We start from the raw sequence: 10,631 nt of genomic DNA, 5'->3' as shown, positions 1-10,631 counted from the left end.
CAACCACTTCTTCATCCAAAGTCATGGATGGCCCATCATAGCTAGTACCACTTCTCAAGGAGATAGAATTAACAGTTTCATGTGGTTGCTCACCTTGGGGAGGTAGTTTACCGTTCTTCCTTTGAGAATTAGAAGCGGCTAGTTGAGCCACTTGTTGTTCCAACATCTTGACCGCGGCACTATGAGCTTGATCATTCTTTTTAATTTGAGCCAATAGTTCCCTTTTCGTTTGGATTATCATGCCCTCGAGCTTACCAACTCCTTGATTGTTTTGTTGGGTATTTTGTGGTGGATTTTGTTGGTAAGTGTTTTGTGGGGGCCTTTGTTGATTTTGATAACCCGGTGGAGGGATATACTTTTGTTGTTGAGGAACATAGGCATTTTGTTGTGGTGGGGGTTGAGGGTTAAGCACATTGTTGCTAGTATAAGATAAGTTCGGATGGAATTTTGTATTCGGGTTATAAGTGTTGGAAAATGTACCCGGTGGATATGAACTTTGTCTTAGAGCTTGAAAAGCATTTACCTCTTCAATGGGGGCTCGGCAATGAGCGGCATAATGACCCGCACCTCCACAACCATCACAAACAATGATTTGGCTTGTTGAAGACACGACATTGAGTTGTTGAAGGGAATCTTTAGCATCTCTTTCCGCCAATTGTTGTTGGAGCAAGGCAATTTGAGCTAGCAAAACGGAGTTGTTGGAGGATTCTTCTTTACCTTTGGATGGCACAACTCGGGAATTGACATATTGGGCATCATGGACCGCCATAGATTCGATCGTGGCATGAGCAAGGTCGGTGTCAATTTGATCAAACCGCCCATTGTTGGCGGAATCAAGAATCCTTCGGGACTCGGCTCAACATCCATTGTAGAATGTTATTGCTAGAAACCAATCATCTAGCCCATGATGTGGGAATTGTCTTTGAAGCTCTTTGTACCTCTCCCAAGCCTCATATAAGCTCTCAAGAGCTTGTTGACGGAATCCGGTAATTTGGCTCCTCAAGGTTTGAGTTTTCTCCGGTGGAAAAAACTTTTGATAGAAGGCTAGAGCCAAAGTCTCCCAATTGGTGATTCCCATGGCGGTGCGGTCAAGGCTATTGATCCAAAGCTTGGCCTTGTCCTTCAAAGAGAAAGGGAAAAGTATTTCCCTTATTTAGGCTTGAGTGACGCCCGTTTGACGGATCATGGAGCAATAGTCACAAAAATTTTGCACATGCAAATTGGGATCCTCCAAAGGACTTCCTCCAAATTGCTTCCTCTCCACAAGGCTAATGAAAGCCGGCTTGATCTCGAATTCCGGCGTGGTGATTTGAGTGGTTGTGATTCCGGCCGGAAGCATGGCCGCGGTGGGTTTTGAGTTATCGGAAAGTTTCACCATCTTTTTGGTAGTAGATGGTGGTGGTGGTGGAGTTGATGAACAAAAAACCTCCTCCTCTTCAAGAACCTCTAGATCGTCTAATTAAGACTTTCTAGCACTTTCAACTTGTATGGGAGAAGTGGCTTCTTTCACTTTCTTCCAGAAACGTCGTCTTCTCCTAAATGTTTTCTCGGGATCGGAATCCGGTGAAAGCAATTCTCCACTACGAGAGGACCTGGGCATAAGACAACAATTTCTAGAGAAGTGATAAGTAACGGTCTTAAGGAACAAGTGTTCCCCAAGACAAAGGAAAACAAGATAAAAATCGACAATTCAAAAAGCAATAAAACCGTTTCCCCGGCAACGGCGCTAAAATTTGATAGGCTTATCGTGTACCTATGCAAAGATAAATTCCCTAAACACAAGTAAATGTAGTAATAGGGGTCGAACCACAAGGAAACGGGAAATACGTTGTGAATTGCTATGGGTAGATTTTTATCAAGGTCGATTTCAATTTTGGTTTGGTTGGTTTGTTTGATGATTAATGAAAATTGTAATGTAAATTATATGATAAAATAGAGTCTAAGGGGTTCGGGTCACACATGCAAGGGTAAATATACGATCATGATAAATTCGGTACTAAAAACATTGTCAATTGCTTAGGCTTAGAGACACCCACCTTACGATATTAGTGTCAACCATAGACCGGCTCCTAGAGAAACTCTCGTCCATGACTAGGTCGTCCTACTATACATGCTTAGTCTAATTCAATTCCATGGCTCTCGACTTATAGAACGAATGAACAAACTTAATCAATTGAATAAGGCCTTAAACAAAGATTAAACGTTATGGCACAAGCATGTAATAGAAGCAATTTATACAAAATTATTATTAACCTATTTTATCATGTTATATATTTGATTTATGCATGGCTCCCCTAGCCCTTAGACTAAGAGAATTAGCTACTCATGTTAAGGTGTAAATTGTAAGTTATATTAAGAGAAATGACAAACATGGTTGAGTGATTTATATGAACTAAATGTTTTAACATGTGAAAGAAATTAAACTAAAGTAATCTAATTAGAGTGCTAAATTATAAACTAGTATAAACTAAATAGATATGAAAAAAATGTAAACTAGAAATAAAAATACCTTAATAATAGAGAACTTGTATGGAAGAACAAATAAAACCAAATGCTTGAAATGACTTAGAACCAAATGTTTAAGAACTACAAGATTAACTAATTTGTAAACTAATATGAAAGCTATTGAGAGAGATTATATTGTTTAAGGCTATGAAGAACAAAAGTGAGACGTAAAAATGAGATATCCTAAACCTCGGAATACCTCTCCTATTTATAGGAGAGGAAGAATAAAGGTAAACCATCAAGATGCATGCGGCCCCGATCGGGGTTAGGTGGCCCCGATCGGGGTCGTGTGTTTCCGGGTATTTTCTCTTAATTCCTCACTTAATTGCTTGAGGAATCCAATGTTTGCGATAAATGATCCTTAATGCACCCGGTTAATGCTTCATAAATCCTTCTATGAGCATCCAAATGAGCATCCTAAGCTTGTTGGAATCTTATGATATCCACCTTGACTTGGACTTGAACATTGGGCTTTGACTTTGATTGTTGGCAACATTTGCAATTCTCACTTCAATCCAACAAATCTTCATGCAAACACCCATTCAAACACTTCCATGCTAGTCCAATATTAGGTCTTGTTTAGCTTAGTGGACTTAGTGTACAAAATGATAGGAAAAAGCCTCTAAATGCTTAGATTCTTACAAAAAACATGTTAAGACAAGCAAATACACTAGAACAACAAATATTAGATCATGACACTATGATAAGTGCTAAACAACAAATAAAATGGAGCTAATATAGGGTATGAAAGTATATAAAATATGCACTTATCAAACTCCCCCAAGCTAAACCCTTGCTTGTCCTCAAGCAAGAAACCATATCCTATCAATTGCAATATCCCAAACAAGCTAAGCATAATGATTTAAAAACCCGAAACAACATGGGCAAGGGATAAAGCAAAACATGGATGAGATTTACACGACGGCGTAGCATAGAAAACTTTGAATGAACCTTTAAGCTCTTGCGTGATCTTTTGACTTATGGACTCTCACGAGGCACTCAAACTCTTTTTTATGTGGAAGGACAATTTTGTGAATAAACACTCGACTATCCTCGACTTATAATAATGTGCCCGCAATCTAATATGGTAATCAATCAAAACTAGTAAGCCAAAACAATCAAATGCAAGCATGATAAAGAAGCCAAATGGGTAGGAAGAAGGCAATATGTAATGGGTAAGAAGGGGGAACAAATGAATTATGGATTTTGGAGCTAATGTCAAGCTAGCAACAACCAAGTTTAAGGATGCTCAATCCCAATTCTAACCCAATTTTGCAATTCAAATCATAAGAAAACTCTCCAAAATATGTGAATAATGCATGAGAGTTTCTCACATCAACTTCTTCTTCTCTTTTTTTTATTTTCAATTCATACTTTTTTTTTCATTTTATTCTCGTTTTTTCCATGCTTTTTCCATTTCCTTTTTTCAACTTTTTTTTCTTCTTTTTTCCATTTTTCTCAATTCATCATTTTTTCTTTCATCTTTCTTTTTCATTTTCCTCTGTTTTATTTCTTGAGCATTAAGACCAAGCTCACATGATTTTCAAAACTTTGAAATAAATCCCAATTGAGCACCCAAACAAGACCAAGCAAGCTACTAGCTCAACAAGGTAGGCAAGTTATAATGTAGCTATGGAAAATTGTTTGTGAAGGGGTCAAGAAGGCAAATATATCATGTGAATGGCTCCAAAATGCTATAACAAATGAATGCATGCTTACCAAGAGATTACATGAGAACCATACTTGTGCGTTTTGATGAAACACACATTATAAGGAGACACCTACACTCACCTAAGAGAGACCGGATATGGATGCATCGGTTAAAAAGAGGCTCTACCTTACATTTTATAGCTTGCCAAAAGTCAATATCAAGCCTATTTGTTTCATTCTCCATCTCCCACCTACTATGTCAAAACATCCCCATATAGCTAATATCCCAACATGAAAGAATAAATCATTAGCAATAAGCCATTATTAGGATAAGCAAAGAGGAAAGTAGGCAACAAGCAAGCACAAAGCAAAAATTTCTCTCAAAAATTTTCAAATTTTCGACACTACATGCAAACTACGCTATATGCAAATGCAATATCTCCCCCCAAGCTAAACATCACATTGTCCTCAATGTGCCAACTATCCAAATCACCCAATCAAACCATAAAAATGGCTCAAAGCACAAACAAGAAGGACTAGAGGTTATGTTTAATGGGATGCAAGATCTAAACTAAAATGCAAAGCAATGAAAAACTTACTCGACTTGCTAACCTTCCCCCAAGCTAGCATGAATTCGGGGGATGATGTTTCCTTGTGATCTTTAGTGAAGAAATGCGAAGAAACGAGAGAGAAAGAAGGAAATGAGTACCGTCGGGTATGCTTTGAATGATAGAAAGAAATCTATCTTTTTTTTTTTTTTACCCGTATAAAGCAAAGGCCAGGAAGTCACAGAACCACGACCCCGATCGGGGCCACCAACCCCGATCGGGGTTGACCTCCTCTTCGGGTTTTGACTCTTTTCCGCATTTGATTTTAATTCCTTCTCGTTTCTCGAAAACCACGTCCCCGAACGGGGATGTTGCATAGGGCTGCGTGCCAGATTCTCTTCATTTTTCACTAAAAATCACAAAAAGAAACATCGTCAAGTCGAGCATTTTATTTCTAATCTACGGAAAATAATAAATTGCATAAAATAAATAAAAACAAATAAAAAAGCTTGGGTTGCCTCCCAAGAAGCGCTGGTTTAACGTCCCGCACGACGTAAGAAGCTATTTGATTCAAGTTTTGTTTTTGAGCTTGCCGCCAACCAAGCTCCATGTCATAGCTCTTTTAGCATTCCGCAACCATTTGAAATTTTTCAAATAAAATTTCCCTTTCTTCTTTTTGGCACTCTTAGCAATAGTACCCTTAGCATCGTCACCTACAAAACAAACAACACCCATATCGTCCTCCAACGGATCCATTAGTAAGAAGCCAAGTGTAGTAGAGGCAAGAGAAGAGTCCACAGTGCTAAATAAATAACAAGACTCTTGTAACATTGGGCTTCTAATGCTGTTGTTTTTGCTAAAGGAGACCCGGTCATCACCCACTTCCAATGTTAACTTCCCGTTTTTCACATCAATTAGCGCACCCGCGGTGCGCAAAAATGGCCTACCCAATATAATTGGGGTTTGTGAGTCCTCGGCCATATCGAGTATGAAGAAGTCAACGGGTATGAAAAACTTGCCAACTTTGACGGGTACATCTTCTAATACACCTAAAGGTCGCTTTAAATAACGGTCCGCCATTTGCAATGTCGTACTTGTGCATTTTAGAGCACCCATATTAAGTTTTTCATAAAGGGAATAGGGCATGACACTTACACTAGCACCTAGGTCGCAAATGGCCTTATTAATGGTATATGTGCCTATAGTGCAAGGAATAGAATAGCTACCGGGGTCCTTAAGTTTCGGGGGAGACTTATTTTGTAAGAGTGCACTACACTCTTCGGTGAAAGCAATGGTCTCAACCTTATTGAAGGATCGCTTCTTTGAGAGAATTTCCTTCATAAACTTTGCATAAGATGGGACTTGGGTAAGCAATTCCATAAATGGGACGGTGACTTGTAAATTTTTACACATTTCCATGAACTTACCGAACTTACCTTCTTCATTGTGCTTTGCTAGACGATGGGGAAATGGTACTTGAACAACTTCTTTTGGAGGAGCATCCTCCACTTCTTTATCATGGTCATTCTCATTGGGAACACTCACTATCTTTGAACCGGCATTGCTCTCCTTAGCATTAGGAGAGACTTCTTCAACAATCACCTTGTCATTATCTTCGGGCAATGAGGGCTCAACATTCTTGGCATTAAGCTTGCTCTTCCTCTTTAGCATCAACAACCGGTGGGGAAATGGTACACGGTCCTTAACAAGAGGCTCTTCACTAGCCTTCTTTTTGTCATCTCCCCCAAGCTTAGCCTTTTTAACAACCACTTCTTCATCCAAAGTTGGTAATCAACTCCTTAAAATTCTTGGTAGGTTCTCTCTTTAAAGAGTCCAACCAAAAAACTTTTTTCGTGGACGGCATAATTGCTCCTAGCACCCAATGCCTCCTGAAGACGACATTTTGAACAAAAAAGCCCATGCTATAAGAACACTCAATTAATAAATCAATCGTCATCTGAAATTTAAATATAAATTATAGTTTACGTACCCGTTTTAATTATAAGGGGCAAAAACAAGCTTTTTGTTCTTAGCTAATTCTCGAGCAAGGTAGTCTATACGATCTTCATACGGAATCAATGTGATATGCATAGATAAGATATAGGGACACATGAATCCGTATTGGTCATTTGGAATCTTGTTCTCAATCATCACTCTCGTCTTCAAGTATCTAATTAAATAATAACAGTTTTTAAAAAAAAACCAAAAAACTAAATGATATATAGTAGCTAATTAGTTGTCTTATTATTTAAGTAAAGAGTTTAAGAAACTTACTTCATCCAAGCATAAAAGTGTTGGATATCAATCTCAAGAAAGCCAACCCATATGGTTAGGATCTCCCATGACACAACTGCTTCGCTTTCTTGACCAATGATATCCTCCTCGAGCGGAATAAGAATCAATTGCTCACTCGCTACCCGACGATCAGCCTCCATATACAAGGCCCTCATCGTCAATGTCCTCACTTTTTGCAAGTATTCATTCCCTGTATAAGTAGGTTTACTTGATAGACTTCTAACATCTTTCAGTTTGTGGAATATATGGGAGTTCGTTTTAATGCTTACTCCAACATCCTGTATATATATGTTAAGAACACCAAGGGAGCATATCATTAGCAGATTAAATTCCCCATTTTTTTAAATTATAGAAAACAACCGCGTCAATAAAAAAATTAAGAAATTGCTTAAATACCTCAACATGGTTTTTCAAAGAAGTAGTAGATGAGGTAGGAGGCATGTCTTTTGAGCCAGGCTTACCCGCCTTTTCTCTGCCCTACAAAAAATATTTACGTTGGGAAATTCTTAGTTTTACTAATTATACAGGCGAAAAAAGACCAGCATCAATAAAAAAAAGTAAGAAATTGCTTAAATACCTCAACATGGTTTTTCAAAGAAGTAGTAGATGAGGTAGTAGGCATGTCTTTTGAGTCAGGCTTACCCGCATTTTCTCTGCCCTACAAAAAATATTTACGTTGGGTAATTCTTAGCTTTACTAATTATATAGGCGAAAAAAGACCAGTGTCAATAAAAAAAAAGTAAGAAATTGCTTAAATACCTCAACATGGTTTTTCAAAGAAGTAGTAGATGAGGTAGTAGGCATGTCTTTTGAGTCAGGCTTACCCGCCTTTTCTCTGCCCTACAAAAAATATTTACGTTGGGAAATTCTTAGCTTTATTACTAATTATATAGGCGAAAAAATGACAAAGGGAAATGTATTTTTCTAACCCCAACTTGATCTTTCGGTAGCTATGGAGAAGAACGAGCCAAGAAAATGTGTTTAGAAGGCCATTGGACATAACTTTGAACTGCATCTTTCAAAATGGTGAGCTCGTCACCTACTGGGACTGGTAGTTCAACATTTTCATAACCGTTGAAGATTTGGCTTATAATCACTTTTCTATGATTCATCATAAGCGGTACACCATGAACCGTGATTGTTTCTGATGAATTGCGGTCGTTCATGTATACGAAAGCCCGGGCAACACGCACAATTTTATCGCTTGAAGGGTCAGTTAGAATGGCACCCTTCTTTTGAACCTAATCGTCATTAAAAATTATTATTAGCTGCTGGAAACCATATATATACACACAGAGACACACACACACACACAAAACACACACATATATATATATGCATAATTAAACGCTCTAGTTAGCTACTACCGTGCTGAAAATCGAGAACTGGTTTGCAGGCGATGTGTAAACCCGGGTATCAGTAGCCTCCTCCATATTTGGCACCTCCTCCATATGTGTCACCTCCTCATCAGGTTCCAAAACAGAACCTTCAGCAGCAGCAGCAGCTACAACGACCTCTTTCTCACTTACCCCTTTCTCATTGACTACTCCCTCCTCCTTGTGTTCTGCCATGTCCTTGTTTGCCTCTCCATCAGCACGTACCATGATTTTCCCTTGCTCCTTACCCTCTTTAATGATATCCTCCATCATCTTTAACTCATCTTCATCAGGCTTGCCTCCCGCATTCATTTTTAGTATCACTGATACCAATTACTGAACCTGCATGCGTACAGTACATAGGTTTAAGACATCATTGAGCAGGAATGTCAAAATATAATATTGTAAAAATTATACTATATATTTTCACCATCTGATCCGTATATTTGCCACCCTTTTCTTGCTTCTTCTTCTTCTTCTGTTTTGTCTGATCATAATATTTTGTGACTCCAACATATAATGGGACGCCCCTCAATCGACCTGGATGTTCTGGGCGGCCAATCGCTCTAGCTAGAACGTCATCACTTCCATTAGGAACAAAATTCCCTTCTTCAACCTCCTTCAATACATTCTCCTATATAAAGTATGTACTATATATATGCAAACAATAATTATACTCCTATAAATAAAGAATATACTCCCTCCGTCCTAGTCAATTGTTATCTATTGCTTCTGGCACAAAGATTAAGGAAATAAATATCAATGAATTTGGACCACACAAATCACATAGGGCCACATACAATGAAATGAGATCCATAAAAGGTTGTCAAAGATAGAAATAGATAACAATTCAATGATACACCCCAAAATGGAAATAGATAACTATTGACCGAGACGGAGAGAGTATAAACCAGTAGACTCATTTTATTGAAACACTTACAATGTTGGCCATGACATTCTGATCAAATTTGCTACTCACACGGGCTCCTTTAGGTGTGTGGCCTGCTTTATAAGTTATGTGCCGATCCAAGTCTGTCACTACCTGTTTCGCCTATACATTCACCAGAAATTGATTAGCTGTTAAAAAAAGTTGTGTGTATATATATATATATATATGTGATCGATCTGAGTATGATAAAAATAAATAAAAAGATATATATGTCGACAATGCTTCTTACTAGAAGGTCTTCTATCAATCTGTAACCGCCTCGAGAACCATAATATATCGACTCCCTCTTTGCAATGTTTTAACGGTTTCTAGTGCTAAGAGTCTTCCAATAAATACAGGAGTAGATCGATCAGAGAAATAAAAGATAATCAACCAAATAATTAACATAGGTAATTAAGGGTTGTTACCAATATGCTCACATTTACCCCAAAAAAATAATAAACAAAGGTGGCTATCAATGGTCTAGGATAATGAAAATGAGAAGTTTCTCCCTACTGAGTAAGCAAGTTATTCAATCAGCTGTAGTTGGGATTGTCTATGGAATCTGGCAGAACAGGAACCAGTGCAGGGTTGATGGCTATGTGCACCAACCTGCAAAACTGTTGCAGCAAGGAGTGATGAAGTCAATTGATAGTCAGTGGTGTAATGTCATAGGCTTGAGTGTTTAAAATAGTATGTATGCTAGTTTTTAGCCTATATTTTCTTGAAGTCAGAAACTTGAAAATGGAAGCTGATGTAATGGTTTGTCCAATTGGACTGGTCTCATTTTGTGTGGAACAGACTTAGTATACCTAAGCATTCTTTTATTGGTTGGATTGCTGTTCATGGAAGGCTTCTTACTCGGGATAGACTTTATAGAATGCACATATGTCAGGATATGACATGTGTCTTGTGTGAAGTGACAGATGAGTCTGATAGTCATTTATTCTTTGATTGTGTATATAGCAGCAAATGTTTGTAGCTGCTAAATGCTTGGCTGCAGGTGAATGTTTCTGCTAATGACTTTATCAGATGGTGGGGTAGCAGAAGAATGAAGAGCTTGCTTTACAAGAAGGTTCTTGCTGCTTGTATTCAGGCCTTAATTTATAGAATATGGGAAGCACGAAACATTTGCATATTAGAACAAAGACTGATCAGGCCTGACAGACTTATTCAATTTGTGAAGGAGGAAATCAGACTTAGGCTACAGATGATTTGTCAAGGAATTGATAAGGATAGATGTAAAGCATGGTTAGATTAGACTGCTTATGTTTATAGCCTGTTACTTTATGTTTGAAAACGAGAATGATGTAATTGGTTGGTGATCAC

The 10,631-nt window shown here is 38.1% G+C and overlaps 1 non-coding gene across 1 annotated transcript; it reads left to right on the top strand.

Moving 5' to 3' along the window:
• Positions 1 to 899: 899 nt before the first annotated feature.
• On the top strand, positions 900 to 1,007 carry LOC141618942 (small nucleolar RNA R71). Its single transcript, XR_012531536.1, has one exon. It is a non-coding gene; the product is annotated as a small nucleolar RNA R71 (small nucleolar RNA).
• The last annotated feature ends 9,624 nt before the right edge of the window (positions 1,008 to 10,631 follow it).

This window comes from Silene latifolia, chromosome 1 (genome assembly GCF_048544455.1).
Source record: "Silene latifolia isolate original U9 population chromosome 1, ASM4854445v1, whole genome shotgun sequence".
NCBI lineage: Eukaryota > Viridiplantae > Streptophyta > Magnoliopsida > Caryophyllales > Caryophyllaceae > Silene > Silene latifolia.
The sequence above is the reverse complement of the archived record's forward strand: the minus strand, read 5'-3'. Positions and strand labels throughout refer to the sequence as shown.